This window comes from Scomber scombrus, chromosome 20, assembly GCF_963691925.1.
Source record: "Scomber scombrus chromosome 20, fScoSco1.1, whole genome shotgun sequence".
In the NCBI taxonomy this organism is placed as follows: domain Eukaryota; kingdom Metazoa; phylum Chordata; class Actinopteri; order Scombriformes; family Scombridae; genus Scomber; species Scomber scombrus.
The window spans coordinates 15,059,396-15,075,795 of NC_084989.1; positions in this window are offsets into that span (position 1 = coordinate 15,059,396).

Genomic DNA, 16,400 nt, shown 5'->3' on the forward strand with positions numbered 1-16,400 from the left:
GGGGGGAAGAAGGATTAGACCTGCTCGTTATACCTGCCGCGCAATTAACACTACTCATTCTTCTAATCCTTCTGTTCTAGAAATAATTGAACTTGCAATAATAATAGGCAACCCAAAAAAAGAAGGAAAAAAAAGAAATAGGAAATGCATATTTCAGACATTAAAATTAGACTAATAAGAATAACAATAATAATCTGGTTATAATATCTAGAATTTAGGTTGCAATTTCTCTCTCTTTCTCCTTTTTCTCTGTGTGTGTTTTGGTGGGGGGGAGGTGAGGGAGGAGGAGGAGGGGGGGGGGCTTTAAGGGAAATAATCTGCTGCTGATTTGTGCAGAATATTCTTCCTCTTATTTTCCTCTGAATCAGGTAGAAAAGCAGCGTCTTCCTCTCTCACTGACAAGGCGGGTAATCACATCCCCCTTTTAGAAACGGAGGTAGCTGCAACTCTTTGTGCCCGTTGTGTTGTAGGTGAATCGGAGCACACTTGAACTGAAAGAGGACTTGACCTTTGCCTTTATGTTTTCCCCCAATGTTTGTCTAAATCACAATTGTCTTTTGTGAGGGGACATGCGCTGGCGTGACACGTCCCATTGAGCGGATGGATGTTTCGCAGTCAGACGGAGTGGAGACACGTCAAATGGCTCATAGGTGTTTGTAAACTTTTTATTTTTTTATTTTTTTATTTTTTCAAACAAAAAAGCTGAAATAGAGTGGGGTGAATATGAAAAAAAGAGGACAAACCTTGTAGAAATGATTTTTTCTACAAGGTTTGTCCTTGTTTTTAAAGTGTGTGAATAGGCCAGTACTAGTTGCCCCATACGTGTTGTAAAAACGTTTAAAAAGCAGGCTCACGTGCGTCATATTGCGGGGAGGGATGAATTGGTTACCACTCATGTCTACCTACATCTCTGCTGGATGGACACACGGGTCAGTGGAGCTCTCGGAGGTGGGATTCTTCCAGGTTTCTGTCACTGCTCTCTCAAGAGTTGGCTGTAAACAAACACTGACCTACAGTTAGTTATAAATAGAGCTGAATCACACGAAAGTGGTCTACATGAAGGCCAACTGTAAATAATGTAAATAACATCATTTATACATTCACAACATGCATTAAAATAACCGTATCATGACTTCCAGCAGCTATAGTGTAGGCTATGACTTAAACAGCTAAATTAGGCCTACTGACATATTTGCCTGCAGTGTGTAAATAAAAAAAAGGATGACAGGCGTATCTTTTTCTTTCTTTTTTGTAATAATGATCTAAAATATGTTTATTTTTAATCAATCATAAATATAACAGCTTCAGATAACATTAATAACCAAGCAAGAACGACACCAGATCCATGCATGTAGGTTTTTATTTTTATTTATTTATTTTTTTTTTTTTACACAATTATAAGAAAACAGAGATCAATAAATATGATCATGCTGATATCTAAAATGTGTTGCTTCAGTTAAAGTGTAAGAGAAAAATATTCATGCTCTGAGATATGGAGGAGTTATTTTGATGCTCGCAGCTCCCTAACAACATCCACCCACTAACAACAGAGCGGGTTTTGACCATCCGTCCAACAAGCTTTTGACACGTTGTATTACTCTACCTGTCAGTTTTCACAGTATCTTTATTTCTGCACTCAGCCTTGCTGCAGTTACTCTCAGCACTCAGTAAACTGCGGGAAAGTTGCTTGGGAGCGATAGAAACACTAACGGAGCCAGTAAAAGACTGCTGTTTATGACAGGAGGGACATGACGGTGCTGCTAGCAGCCTATAGGGAAGCAGGTTCATTTATCATGAATGACAGCATGTGAGGTGACATGGAAAACAGAGACAGCAGAAACCCCTTTTTCTTCATCAAATGACTCTATATGATGATAATTACACTGCTGAGTGTTGGAGGTGTTACCGTTTTTACTGTCAGTGTTTACTTTTTTTGGTTGTAAATTTGCACCACACATACACAGATTTAAATATCTGATGTTTACCTACAAATGTAATATCTGGAATTCAGTGAGGTGTAGTGCGCCGCAAGAATGAGGCGCATCCAACTTTTGGTTTAAAAATGAATAGCTGGATTGTTGAGGGTTGACATGGATAAATGTCAGAAATAAAGTCCCAGCTGCACACAGGCGCACGCTTTCTTAATTCACTAGGCTTTCAACAAATTTACTCTGTCACTGAACAGCCTCTCTCTTCAGGTCACCAATTTTAAACAAGCCTAAAAAAAAACTAAATTATCCAGAAATACAGTTAGTGACAGGCCACAGAACAAAATTGGTCCAAGCAGAAACATCTAACTACTGTGTTTTTTAGCCTCAAACTGCGCTCACCACCTCGCAAAGTTAATCAGTTTTGCTCTTGTGTCCACAGAGATAACTTTTAACTCATGACTTCATTTGTGCAGTCATGAGTTAAAATTGGCTGCAAGTATCAAGGGATCTGCTTTGCTCCTTCACAGCTCGCCACATCCCTGCAACTGACTCAATGCCCTGAAAAAGGTGTATTTGGAATATTTTGGCACCAATAAACTGTCACTAATAGTACTTGAGCACCACAAAGGCAGCCAGCAACACATTTCAGGGGAGTGAGTGTTACCCCAAAGAGGAGTTTTTGCACCCTTTCACTTTTGTATCTTCTCAGTGTTGAACTCAGATGAAGATCAGAGGGTGAAAACAAGAAATGCCCAGATTGTGTCAAATGTTAAAGCTCCTGTGAGGCTTGTGCAATATCATAATTAATGTTTGGGGCAGATTTTTGAAATATAGACTCTGGCGGCCATGAGGGCACAAAGGGAATGTGTGGAATTTCATATGCCTATCATTTAGCCTGCAGATAGAGCTGCAAATTGAGTTGCTGGCAAAGTCCCACACTTGCTCACTCTGTTTTCACTCTTTGCACAAAAATATAAGGCTATACACTGTTATTTTTCCTTATGAAAGAAGACTCAGCTGGCTGTGGAAACAAATGGTTTTCAGGATCTCTGTAGTGACATCATGCAGTCGCACTGTAAACATATTACACTTTTATGGCTCCTGTAGGACTTTTGGTGGTTTAGTGGTGGGTAGTTTAATAAATTTCATGTGTAAGCCTGCTTTTTAAAATGTACTTTTTTTGTTAGAGATGAGAGGAGGGAGTCCTCCGAATGGGATTAAATGTTACAGTTATTCTTTATGGGTTGTACTCATAATCAATTTTCTGTCTTGCTGCTTTTTCAAACTTAGACTGGCGAGAGAGAAGAGTAAAAAAAAAATCCTCCTCTATCATCTCCCTCTCTCCATAACTTTGTTCCTTTCGGTCTGCAGATCAAAGGCCTCTAAAATTGGTGTCCCGAAGATGTACATTGTTGAGATGACAGGGCGACAATGCGGAGAGAAAGCGTGGTCTATCAGACATGTCAGCTCGCAGAAAGGAGAGGGAGGAGAGGCGGAGAAAGGCCTGGGTGTCGATTTAATACCCCAACTAGAGGAATTTGAAGCTCCTAGCTGTGGCCAAGTCGGTTCCCTTCAGTATTCTCCCAGTGAGCATCTGTGATCCATGTCTGAGGGGGAAATATTTCCTAAACATGGACTACAACAGGGTGCTAATGTGCCTTAGCGTAACCAAACTGGATATTGCAGATTTTATTATTTTTGTAGATACAAAAGATATATAGAAATCATAATTCATATCATTAGAGAGGCATTAAAGATCAACAACATCTCCAAACTGTGCGCGCGTCTGGGCAAGATATGTCAGTGTATCTGATAAATACAAAAAAAGTTTCGTTTTTTTAAGTAAGGTGCCAAAGTGAAAAACGCATAACAGGTGCGTAAAGTCAAGATGTGTGTATGTGGGCGAATAAGACAGAGGGAGAGAGGCTTGTCTTGTCTCTGGAGCGTTTTGGCGTTGCAACCTGCTATTCCGACAAAGACACTAATAATTGAAAAGCATGCGAGGTGACCGGCGCTCAGACATTCACAGAATAAATATTTGTATTCATTTGAGAAATGAGGATTTGAACAACGAGACAAAACCTGACAAAGACACACACACACAGAGAGAGAGAGAGAGAGAGAGAGAGAGAGAGAGAGAGAGAGAGAGAGAGAGACATACACACACACACACACACACACACACACACAGAGAGAGAGAGAGAGACACACACGCGCACACACGCACACGCACTAAAAACAAGCATGAATGCAAGTATTGTCCCCTGGCTTTTAGATTCTGATTCACCATATCATAACCCCTGCGAGGAAAAAAACATCAATATCCCCGAGGAAAAGACACGTTTCTATGGAAAACTAAAGAATTTTAGCACATAACAGATCTGGTATAAGAAAAAGGAGGGGGAATCAAAGGGATCAAAGGCTCGGCTCAAGGAGGCTTTTTGCGTGAAGAAAAGATAGACGATGTTGACTCTTAAGTGTTGGCTACTTGGCAAGATTTTGGAGACCAGTTTCTGCAACCTGTCACTTTGAAAGTGCCTTAAAAGATCTTTTCACCAAAGTTTTTTTAATAGTAAAGTTGATATTATATCATTGCTTTCTGCTGCATTAATAAATGAAGACTCATATTTTTGCAGCAAATGATTAATACCTCATGTTTAATACTGAATGTCGATCATCCATGTATCACCACCAATAGAGACATTCTTTTACATTAAGAACATAACATTTGGAGACAAATAAAGCTGAACCCCTATGAAGAATTACATTTTAAGATGGTCTGCATCCCATAATCACACGTTAACGGATTAAGAGTCAATGGCATGGATTAGGTCGCCTTTTTAGGCTATTTTTAGCCCACTTTCCTTTTTATATGCGCAAACTTTGTGGTCTGCAAAATAGCGGCACATCTGGAATCAAAATAAAGTCACGTTAAACGTTCCTAGTTGTTTTTTTTTTTTTTAAATCCGCTGATAATAAACTCGACAGGACCCGGGAGGCTGATAGCTGAAATGTCTCAATTGTAAGGCTATAAGCACATTTTATCCATACGCCCTTTCAGGTACCTTGACACGCAGGAGGCATAGAAACAACACTAAAGTAAACAGGACTAACAGGAGACTAGTCCCTTTGTTGTGGCAAAGGCAGCTGCCCAGCCCTCTATTATTCCGGAGCAGACTGACCGCATCCTTCCCACTGCCCCCTCACCAACCCACTGCACAAAAAGAGAGGGATGTTCTGCTTGCATGGGTAACACTGTCGTTCCAGCCCTTAGCAGTCCTCTTACTCTCTATTGAAAGGAGTGGGAGTAGCGGACACAGCCTGATCTGCAGAGTACAAAGGCTCTCCGTAGAGTCCCATTGGGGTGAAAGGAATGAAGGGGCTGGAAATTTCTGAAAGAGGGGTCGGAAGATTTAGAGAAAGAACGGAAGTTTTGTTGTTGTGCTTGATTTCCCTTCCTAGCCAGGGATGGAGTGGATGGATAAACCCACTTAAGTTTACTCACCTTTTAATAAGCAGAAAAGAGTTTGCTCACCTGTTTAATCTTCATACAGCTCTTATTTCTCACAGCATATCATATTCAAGCTTTTTAACTACTACAAAATGTCATCAGTGTAGGCAAAATAATATTTTTACACTACAATTGTTTGCCATTTCATCATCTGTGAATGAGTTTTAAGAACATGTGCTCTCTCTATTTTTCACACTATATGAGTTATTTCTACTTGTCATAACTTTGGTGTTCAAGGCGCAAAACAGCATTTTCTAACCTTGACGCAAAATATTATATTTTTCCCCCATTTGTTCATTTTTTCCTCATAACTTCAGATTTATGTGCTTCAGTGCTTTTCCAAAAAACAATTCTTCAAAGTGAAGCGAAAACAGCTGAAATCTGTTTAAAGGCCAGCCATTTTAATTACAGGTAATGAGTTATTAAAGGATACAATTAGAAGAATTAGATATCAAATGTGTTGCCCGGCAGAGATGGGAATGGGAGGCCAGCGTGCCCTCAGGGAGTCCCATGCTGGCAAGGTTTATGTGGACACACACTTTCAACAAGGATCGAATATGACCCTGTTGTTTCAAAATGGCCTCCTGATTTATATCCATCAAGGTTTAAAGGGCTCGTCATGTCTGCTGAAATAGAGGTGTTGACAGCCACACTTGACAGCTTCTCGCTCATACTGTTTTAATGTTTGGTGTCATGGCATTGCTGTCTTATGTGCTGGGTACTTGCCACTTCCTGGCATTGTGTGCTGAAGAGCAACATGGACTGTGTGTTGCTTGTATCGCTCTAGCGTCCTGCCTGGGCCATTGTGCATCCTCTGTGTGAAAGATGATAACCAAACAAATAGGTGAAATGAGTGAAACTTTTCAGGCCTTGGGTGACTGGAATGAGTGACACAAACCTAGCGGATATTTGAAACAAATATTAGGGACAGGAGTGAAAGGCATGGCAATGAAAATGAAAAGGTACTGTATGACATTTCACATCTCAACCTCCATGTCAGAGACCACTTAAGAACTGCAGGGTAAACCTATGTGAATAAATGCTGGTTTAACATAGTACCGAGGGACTAAAATCCTCTGAGAAACAGCCTGAGAATCCTCTTTGAAGGCACATTCCATAGGTCACAGTGCAGACACCACGCAGTCGGGCCATTTCATCCTCATCAACATTTGTGTGGGCTGCACAGCCGCCCTAAGGCCAAAAGAAACGCGCTCGGGATTTCTCAGTACTATAGTTAGCAAAAGGCCAGCTCCTCTGGCTCCACTGAGCAGGGGGGGGACAGGCCTGACATCAGCACAACCACTTTTCTGATTGGTGGAGGCAGTGAACAGAAAATAATACAGAAAAATCTGAAAACACTGCTGCCTGATTAGGTTTCAACTTTTTCTATGTGCACTATTTGGACTGTAAGTGAGATTCATTGTTGGTGTACTTACACGATGCACAGCAGGTCCTGCACTCATTGTGTAAATAAAGGGGACCCTGTGTTTTGCTTGCAGGTTATTCCAGGCTCAAGCGTATGCTATTTTAACTCTGAGTGCACACTCTGACGTGCACGCACGTATAAAGCCTCTCGTGTTATAATTACATCATCTTGTGCCCTGTCATTCAGACCCTAGCATGTGAAGCATGTAAACCCCATGGCCAGCTGTATATCAGCCTGCTTTGTTTGACATTTATACACAACCATGGTCTTGTGTAATTATGAGCTTACTGTTCTGTCAAATATTTAATGCCTTATAAAACAGCCAGCTTTTTTCTAATGTACAGTGAATGGTGCAAGGCTATCTGTGAGAGAGGAAGAGGCGGAGAGTAAAATATAATCCTTGACATGTGCACAGTAAACATGATTATAGTTGTAACTATGTACAAGTTTAAGATGACAGCAGACACCAATAACTCATCACACTTAAATTTGGAATGACTGAAAAAACAAACATCCATATATTATTGAAGTCATGTCAAAGTATGGTGCTTGTCAAAGAACTGAATCCATTTCTGCATACAATTTACATGCATTTTTGGCCTAGTATTGCTTTAATTACACACTAAAAGTGATATAAATAGTAGTGGAAGAAGTTTTCAGACCATTTAATTAAGAGTGTGTAGAAATACTTAATTACAAAGACAAATAAAACTAAAAGTATTATCAGCAACATAAACTATCAAAAGTCAAAGAACTTGTTATGTTCAAATTTCCGAGGGTTTTATTACTTATTTACGTGCGAGGAACATTTTAATGTTGCAGTTGATTGACTTTATATTTTATTGGGTATTTTAGTCAAAAGCAATGTATTTTATGAGCTTATCATATGTACCTGTAACTTCAAAAAATGTAAGAGTATAAAAGACAATATTCACCTCTCAAATGTGGTGAGGATAATAGTGATGTAGAGCAATGCACAACATGAAAATACTTCAATAAAGTAACACAACAGTGTACTTTAACAGTACTTTTTTTGGATACCTTACGTTGCAGTATGTCAAATGTTTTCTGTAAAGCCTTATAAAAGAAGCAAATGAATATGTATGTTACATGATGTCTGACCACAAGCAGCTATACAAGAACTTTGCTTAAATAAAATGGCAAAGTCTGATTTTAAAAAGTATGATGAAGAATAATTAACAAGAATGGAATTTTGATTCCATCAGATTTTGATACTCAGTGTAGTATTACACACAATTCAGCGAGTAACAAATGTACACAAAAGTATAAGTCGTAGCTTTTTCATATAGGCAATATAATGCCATAGTTGATTGATCCATATATTTGAGACACTATGGGCCAGTGGACAGTATGGGGGCACAAAGAAAGTGGTTTAAGTAATGCTGAACACATGGTTGCTGAAAATGTTGGCTCAAAGCTGCGTCCGGTTCGACTTATGTCTGTTTCTCACCAAAGACAACTTGACGTGTGGGAATAGAGGCTCCATGCATGGCTGCCATGCATTGGCCCTTACGTTTCGCACATGTAGGTAAACAATCCCGCCTTGTCTACTGAGAGGCCTGCGTTTATACATGGGTGCAAAACATGTGTTGCGGCCAAAGTCGCATCAAAGGTCACTAAGCTATGCTTTGAACACTTCAAAGCTGGGGGATGAGACTGTAGCTTTTAAGTTTTATGGCAGGTGTAAGCAGGGGTTGCTGACCAGCCCAGGGTGGTCTGCTCCCTGGTCTGCATGAAGCTGCTGGTGGTTAGCATGGTAGAGGAGGTGGTGGTGGTGTGTAGAGGACCAGGGCGTCGGGGGCAGGGACATGTACAACAAACCAGGCCGCGTCCAAAAAGTCTTCATGCAGCAGGCCACATTTGGAGTCCTTGGATCTGAAGGGGTTTCTGGGAGCAGACTGGACACAGGCAGACGTCCACTTCAAGGGTCTCTGGTTTCAGAGGGACCTCAGCGGGGTACGTCTAAGGCCTGCGTCAGTCCCATTTGGAAACAGATACATTGGCAGAGAGGAGCGGTGGGGCCAAAGCCTGATGACCATACCACAGAGTGACCACCACACTGCTCTCTCCCCTGACAGACCAGAAACAGACCCTATAGCAAGTTCAAAGGATCCAGAGGGGTCTTGCCAAAGTTCATTTACCGGAGTTCATTCATCTCCAGCACCTGATGTGGTTCACTGCTTCTTGTTTCGTCAGGCATTTCAGTTTAAAGTGTGAGACTTCAAAGGCGGCAATGTTTATTAAGAGTTCTTATTCAGAAATGAGTCATTCCGCTACAATGCATGCAGTTAGATGTCTTTTTAACCTCTGGTAAGTTTACACCTAATAAGGACCATCCAATTTGCCTTCAATAATGAACAAAAATCGATTTTCAGATACCCAACGTTCTCTTTATCACAAAAAACATCTGAAAAATGACTATAACGCAGAATGTGAATAGATTGACAATTTTGGTTGGCAGAATCGTAACGCTTTTGGAGATGTTGTTGATTTTAGTCTCAGCCCAAACGAAATGGGGATTGCTTAAAATGACTCTACTAACAAATATACTTGCATCTCCTGCCTCAAGCTGCACAAGTCCATGTTGTGCAACAGAGCTCAGAATTCACGCAGTTGGGTGTGCTTTAATACACCACATTATGAACATTGAAATCAACACAAAGTGGCTTAATAACTCCTCTGGTGACAGAGCCTGCTAAATTGATCATTTTGAATGCCTTACAATATCCATAATTATGCGAGCGGAATACAAGGTGCTGTGCGTCTGGTTGATGATCCTGGAATGACAGGTCTATAACAGCCTTCTCTCCTTGAGATAGTTGGAGACCCACATGCACATTGAGAAAAGCCATTACAAGCCCAGGGTGAAGCAGGTGTGTTTGCGGCACTTCACAGATGGCTGAGAGCGTTGCTAATGAGAGAATAGTAAACACCAGAAAACTTTTATCTTTGATGCGAGATTGTTTTACCAAGTGCGCAGCTCTAACTTGTCAATGCAAAGGAATGCAGGGTCAATTCACACATTTGATTTGATTGACCCCCGCTAATAAGGTCCTGACCAGATGCTTTAGGCACACAGTTTATGGACTCACTGACATATATTTTACTGGAGGTATTTACAGTCTGCAGGCGACCAACTCACCAGCTTAATACCTGCATAACAAACAGCAGAAATACCACGAGTGAAGTCCAAGGGTGGCAGACCTCTTACTGACCTCTTACTCTCTATTAATTATGTCTTATTAAAATGGGGCATTTTGCAACACCAAGAGACACATTATCCTGCCAGAGTGTGAGACGACTTTCTTTTTTACTGTTGTACTGAGATGCAGAAGTGTGATGATTAAAAGTGCATTACCTGGGCCTGGTGATTCCCTGAATGAGCTATGCTAAATTGGTTGCTTTCCATGCTGTGATTAATTGAACTTCCAGAACCACATTTCAACATGCTTTGTTTTTCTGTCCCCCAGTCATCACCTATTATTAAAGACACATTTTCAATATCTCTCTAGGAGTCCAATTAAGGATTTACATTGTTACAGTATTTTTCACTTTAATTACTATACATGTGCAAAGCTTTGACATATTTCCTTATTTATCAAACAACACAATAGAATAGAATTCATCAAGTAAACAGATAGTTATATTCTGTAATTGCAGCTTCATTTTGGCTGAGCAAAAAAAAAGAAAAGAAAAGAAAAGAAAAAATACAAATTTTGATGAACAATTGAATAATATCTCTGCTGGAAAATGGCTACACAGCATATTCATGTTGAAAAAGTAAGCTGTGCTTGATACTGTAACTCAAAGGATGCACAGTTGCATATGATTTTAACATTAGGCTTTGCAGATTACATGTAGATGAAATAGAAATGAAAAGATCAGGATTTAAATATTATTATAATCCTCCAAATATACAGTAGTAACTCAACAATCCCTGTGATGTTACACCACAGGTTTCTCCATCACAATGGCTTGTGGGACTAAGCAGAAAATGTATGGTCAGTGTTATTAATTTCTTTTGACCTCATATTGGGAAAACAGCTGGAATCCTTTTTGTAACTAGCTGTGTTGTAAAACATCAGTGGATGTCAGCGTTCACAGTGATGCCTTGTAGCCACTGCAGTTGGCTGGTATACAGTGTTTGACACTGGCATTCTGGGATTCACTCTTAATACTTAAAATCTAAACGCCTCATTGTTAGAGACGACTGCAATAGTGCTGAAGTTAAGTGGCTTCAAATTGAAATTTCCTGTGGGTTTGCTTTCTGCATATGGAGCCAATAAAAGTCATGTGGCCCCGAATAAATGTTAATTTTTCTTTTCATGGGTCTGCAGGGTAAAAGAAATGATGACAGTTTCGCTACTAAACATGAAGATATTCTGTGAATAATCATCTCATTTCTTGAAAGAAATTTAATAAATATAAAAAGAGTACGGCAATCCTCTTTTGGTGATGGTTCCCTGGAAGGAAGGCCTGCAGTAGTCTGAAGCTACCCGTGGCATCCCGCTTAATGCCCAATTTTCATTCAGCATCTATACCACCTCCTTTGTGTGACCCTGCAAATATCCTCTGGGCCTCTTCATTAGTCTATGGGGCCTGTGTGTAAAGGCTCTCTAGTTAATTTGCCCCGGAAGGACTGTTTCCCCTACTGGAGATCAGCTAGAAAAAAGCCTGCCTCAGTCACTCAGAGATTCACAGAGGCAAGCGTCATGCATTTATATATAGATGGTTTCTATTTTCTCTGTTTTTCACATATTTTCTTCATCCATTTTAAGTGCTTCAGCAAATCTCTCATACCACTCATTGGCTTGTTTATGGCCAACTTTCTGGTCTAATCTTGTCATGCGCTGGTGATATGAGCACGGCGATGGATCATGGCTATAACAGTTTTTTCTCATTTTTTCTGCATTGTTTGGCCGACCACTTGCTGCTACAATTGACCTGCGAGTGGAGCTGATGACCAAGATGACTAACCCCTGGGGAGCCCAAGTCAGGGAAATCATGCGAGAGACAGAGAGGGAGAGCAAGAGACCAAGACCGACTTGCACAACATGGGCATGTGATCACACACACAAACACACACTGTATTTTTACACTGCTCTGAGCTCAGTGTATTTTCGTGGAAATGTCTGCGGTGAGGAGAGATGCCACATTTATGCAGCACAAGGCCGTCATTTCTTTTGGGTTCAGGGGCTCCTAGTGAGATGCTGGCATGAATGCGCCTGGCTCTGACAGGTGTTGCCATCCCGACAGCGTAGCCCGGCCACCAACCAGACAAGAGTTGTCTGCTCAAACCGCTGAAGACCCAGGACCGTGCTGGGAGCGTGATCCCAACTTGGCACTGACCGCAGCACCAATCACTAGAGCTGATTTAATTGTGTCACTCTTGGGGAAAAAGAAGTTGAGGGAAAACAGAAGTGGTTAGGAAAGGCATGGTTGCTTGACCTCGTTCCCAATCTGAGTATGAAACCATTCATTGTTACACCTTTCAGTTTGGTAACTCTTTAAAATCTCTCTTTACCCCCCAGTAGGAACTGTTTTCTCTTTTCTAAAATTGTCAAGGTAGGGTGTGTACTTGTTTGTTATCAGGGGAAGACGGGGCAGCTGAGTGAAGGAACAGCTTTCATAGAGACAAACTCTCACCATGAAACATTTGGAAACATGTCTTCCTCTGCTGCGGGGTTGTGAGGTTGCACATGGAAAACATTAAGCTCTTTACAGATTGAATGAGGATGGGCCAATAAATGTCAGGAATTTCAAAAAGCAGGACCAAATCAGACAGGGTGGGACTCCATCACTTGCCTCCAATCCGGCATTGCATTCATTATGAGAACAAGCATTCCTCACTCCATCCCACCTTGCAGTTTGCTGTCTGGTCTGTAATTAGCTCAGGCAAGTTATTGTTACCATGACAGCAAGAGCAAGCGAGAGGCAGACAAAACATAGACAGAGAAATAAAGAGAGAATGAGGAAAATACAGACCAGGTGGAAATTTTGGACACATCTGTAAAACAGTAATGAGACATTCATAGTTCACCTTGCAGATTCTCTGTGCCACTCCTCTCCATACTAAATGGAGAGCAGCAGTGTTAAAGCTGTAGAAAGAAAAGAAAAGAATAACCTTTAAAAGAGATTACATTAACATAGTCTCATGGTGCTGTAAAGAGATCAGGTGACAGTGTGAGAAAGACACATTAAAAAAAAAACCCACATTGACAAGATTGAATGTGTCAGCTTTAATTTGGGAGACTTTGGCTTAGCTCGGGCTGCAGATGATCTGCTCTATACTTTTGCTGGACGGCGTCCAAATCTGTCTCCTTGGAAGAGTTACTGGGCCATGTGACTTTGTCCAGACACCCCAAGGAAGGCAATCTACACCAAAGCGCTTCAGATGGGCTCAATTTGGATTGGTTGCAAGGGTGGAAGCGCTGTGGTTTTTTATGATCAAATGTTAAATATCTGCATGGATTTTGTTTCTTCTTCTTCTTATCATCAGATGCAAAAGTTGGCTGCCTGCTCTTGTTCTTGATCAGTCTGGACAATCTTTTGATCTTGACAATACATTTTTGTTTGCTTCATGATTTTTTTATTTGGTCCACACACTGCTTGCTGAGTGTTTGATGTTTTTAAATCTTAAGATTTGTAAGTTATGCTTATTCAAGCAATGAATAATGAATATAATTTTCACTTTCCTCAAGTTCCAGTAATCATCTTATGGAGGAAGATCCTGCGCTCCTTCTGCTTCGCATCCTATTTACTCACTCAGACTAGTGATAAGGCATACTCTAAGTTTTCTTCTATAATTTTACTTTTAACAGTTTAGATCATAAAGTTGTACTTATCAAGCGACCATTTTTCTGCTCATCCCTCAGCTCATAGATTTACAGGGGGTAGAATCTTCAGAGTGAAATCATAGGTCTACAGATGTTTTCAAGATGTTTTTTCTGTCAGTTGCAGATTATCCCCTGTAGCAAAATCTCATTAAAGTGCAATTTACAGAGCTGTACTGATGTTGCCATCAACCAAAATTAAAGGCATTAATTTTTCAAAGAAGTTCACCGAAGTCCTCAGAATAAATGATGTAGCACTTTCCAAGAAAAGTATTATTTTAGGGAAAGAAATTAACTCACATTAACGGAGCGAGGGGATTGGACATAGGCTGCAAAAAAAGATGTGCAAATGTGGCCATTTAGTCAGAGCGTGTCGGTACGGAGACATGCATATTAAGGCTACCATGCTGGGACAGATGAGGGGAGAGGGAAATATGAAACCCTGATGGAGGTTATGACACAGACACATAGAGAGATATGTACACTGGAGGGCTAAGGCGCTCATTCTGCTGTTCTCAGACACTACTGTTGTATTCAGGAAGACAGAAAAACAGACAAAATAAACATGTAGTTTAGTTAAAGGAAAGCTAAACCTTGTATTCTCAAGTTTTAGTAAATGTTAAGGACAGAATATAATAATAAGCATTTGTCTTGGAATTAAAATGGTTGTTGTATTGGTAACATCTTTAAAACCTCCTCTCATATTCTTTAAAGTGATTTATAATGAGAAATTAGTGTTAAATTATACTGGATAATAGAGCTCTTGGAATTGGTAGACCCGAGACACAAAGTATTACAATTACTTACAATATACTCACAGACATTACATCTTTAAAGACTTAAAATTGTGCTGATTTGACCTAAATTTTAGTTTTTATTTATGTGCGAAACAATTTTGTTTTATGAAGAATTAATAAGTTATGAGCCAAAATTAATTTAAAATGATTAAAAAACTACAATCTGCATTTAATACATGTCATTTTTTTAATTAAAAAAAATATGTATGAGATCTAAGTAGAACAGATCATTTCAGTGGCATTAAAAACATCTGGATTTGAACTCATTTATGTTTTAATTTCCAAAAGAGGTCAAAAATTGCAGAACAAATTCCCCATGAAATGTTTCCCCTATCACAGCCAGTGTCTACGCGTTTTAACACGTGTTAAATATGACTGCTTGTCAAGTGTTTGTATATTAAATAAATAGTCAAACAGTAATTCTTAAAATTTGAAGCTGAAATAATCTTTATTAAATGGGAATCTTATTTTACAGTAATAATAATAATAATAATAATAATAATAATAATAATAATAATAATAATAATAATTCACATTTTATTGCTTTTCTAACGAATCTCTATGCCTTCGTTTATTTCAGTGACTTATTACAGAAATTACCCTGACCGGATTTTTAATATAACGTGGTGTCCATTATGAATCCTGACTGATCACTAAACGGACATCGAACATGAGAGCCACAGCTTCATCTTTTATGTACATTAAAATTAACACCGTGAAATGGTCTGTGTGCAGGGGAAAGTGCGCGGGCAGTCCTCACAGTCCCTGCAACAGTGCTGGAAGCTGCAGGGATGTGATTTATAGTGATGGGGATGTACTCCTGCGGACCACGTAGGGGACATAAAAAGTAGAGCATAATATTGTATAGTCCGGTGATTTATGTTAGTATTTATGATTCGGAAACGGTGCAATTAACATTCATAGACTCGTAGTCTGAATTAATGCTGCCTTGCGTGAAGTCTATAGGCCTGTGCGGCTTAGCAGAATGACGAGATACTTTGCAAGAAGTCAGTTAAAATAATAATAATTATTACTGGTATTATTATCATTAGTATTCTTATTCTTTTTCTTATTATTTCTATTATAATTAGTAGCTTATTAAGCCCTACTAGTACTTAATTCCTTCGGGGCTTTTTTCTTAGAAAGTGAAAGATCTTTTCTCCTAAAAGGCAGTGTGACAAGTCTGTCTGCTCAAAACAATACAAAGGCGGATATACGTTTAATTAAGTTAACTCATGAAAAAGATGTCACAGCATGCCCCAGTCACTCTGCCCGCTGCACATAATGCAGGCTAAAGAGCAAAAATGCAGGGCTTTCTTATAGCTGACGGTCTGTAAGGCACTTGTTTTTGTCCTCAGCTCACACCGTCGGGGCGTCATGCCAAAGTCTATCAACTAAATATCAAAGATGCGGAGTGTCGGATCTTTCCACTCTGCATTTTACCTTATTTCATCCAATCCCACCTGCTGTCTTGGGTTAAGTTATTTAAATGCAGCTTCTATTGGGAGGCTGCACACGCACGCACGCTCGAAATGCCATTGTCTGTTTTTTTAAACTCTTTTTTTCGATTCATCCTCAAATACAGAAATCATTTGCAAGGAAATTATAGGCCTCGCGAGGGCAGGTCTTTTGCATACTAATTTTGTTAGACTTACCTCCCGTGGTCAATATTCGATGTGACCATTAGTGAGAGCACTAGAATTTATTTTATTCGATTGAAAAGACAGTGTTTAGAGTAATGTGGCAGTTTTAAGATAAATGGCTGAGAAGTTTCTTTGTCTTGTTGCTGGACCCAGGCCTACTGCAGATCCAGTGTGCCTCAGAATCCCAAGAGTGTGTCGAGTAAAGAGATTTAAAGAAAACACGTGGCCTTTGTGCTGG